Genomic DNA, 1,276 nt, shown 5'->3' on the forward strand with positions numbered 1-1,276 from the left:
TTGCTTAAGATTCTTAAACTATTTTTATAGGTCTTTAATATAATCATATTAACTTATCTATTGATAGATTTTTAAAATTGAGCCATTTTATTATCTTACTGCAGTCTCTTTCAAAATTGTCTTGTTATGAATGATAAATTATATGGTGGCCCTAACAGTGAAACAGAAAGAAAATGCAACACAAAGCAGATGCCAGGGAACAAAAAGGAGAAGGTACAGCCACAGACTCAGTGGGGCAGCAAAGCCTAGTTTGTGCGCTGGGGGTTGTCAACAGAAGATAATAAAACATCAAGAAGTTGGCATCCTAGCAAAACTGAAGACACTTCCTCAGTGAAACGAGAACAGCAATTTGAATGCTAATCAAAGCCAGAGCTAGGAGTCCAACAACGTGACACAACAACAAAGAAGGTGAGATCTACCAGGAGCAGGTGATCAGAGACAGGTTTGCAAGACAGCCAAGCAACAAGAAAAACGCATTTAAACCTCCCAAGTTAGGGACTAGAGGAAGACAGAGGTGTGAGGCTGAGCCTGCAATCAGCACAGCTTTCATTTCAAATAGCAACTTAAACCCACCTAATTGTCCCTGGAACAACTCCACTAACCTGATTGATGAAAGATAAAATCGGGAGATCCCAACATCAAGACCAGTTTCCACGGAGCAGAGCCTGAAGGCAACCTTTGGCATTACATAATTGGCAGTGTGCAAAGGCAGCTGTGAAAAGCCCGAATGCGCAGGGTCTGAGCTGTTCTTTTGGACACTGTACTAAAGAAAGGACGAGGCTCTGGCCCTAAGGGAACCTAATGAGGGTCTGTCCCTGAAGATATCTCAGGGAAGAAACTGGAAAAAGAGGTCAGAAGAGTCTGGGGTCCTAGCTGGGGACATTTCTGTGGACATTTGGGAACCCCTCTAGAGTCAAGCCTCTTGCCAACCCAACAATGCCTCCTTTAATTAAGATATCTTTAAACAAATGAAATGCTTCATGAATTTGCGTGTCATCCTTGCGCAGGGACCATGCTAATCTTCTCTGTATCGTTCCAATTTTAATATATGTGCTGCCGAAGTGAGCACGCAATGGAGTCGATTCTAAGCCTCAGTGGATGAGATAGCAACTGTCGGGGTGTTCTTGTGAATTCAGCTTTCTTCAAGTGTTCCCTTGAGTCTTTCTTGCTATAGAAACTGTCCCACCCTCAACCACCACGTGATGCTATCTGTAATGTTAGGATTAGACCTGGGGCTAACTTAAGTATGGCTGCTTTTCTTGAACTTTCATCCTGT

General features: G+C 42.9%; 1 non-coding gene across 1 annotated transcript; it reads right to left on the reverse strand.

The window, feature by feature from the left end:
- Positions 1-962: 962 nt before the first annotated feature.
- Positions 963-1,069, reverse strand: LOC119799638. The gene has a single exon (XR_005282914.1). It is a non-coding gene; the product is annotated as a U6 spliceosomal RNA (small nuclear RNA).
- Positions 1,070-1,276: the final 207 nt, after the last annotated feature.

This window comes from Arvicola amphibius, chromosome 12, assembly GCF_903992535.2.
Source record: "Arvicola amphibius chromosome 12, mArvAmp1.2, whole genome shotgun sequence".
Classification (NCBI taxonomy): Eukaryota; Metazoa; Chordata; class Mammalia; order Rodentia; family Cricetidae; genus Arvicola; species Arvicola amphibius.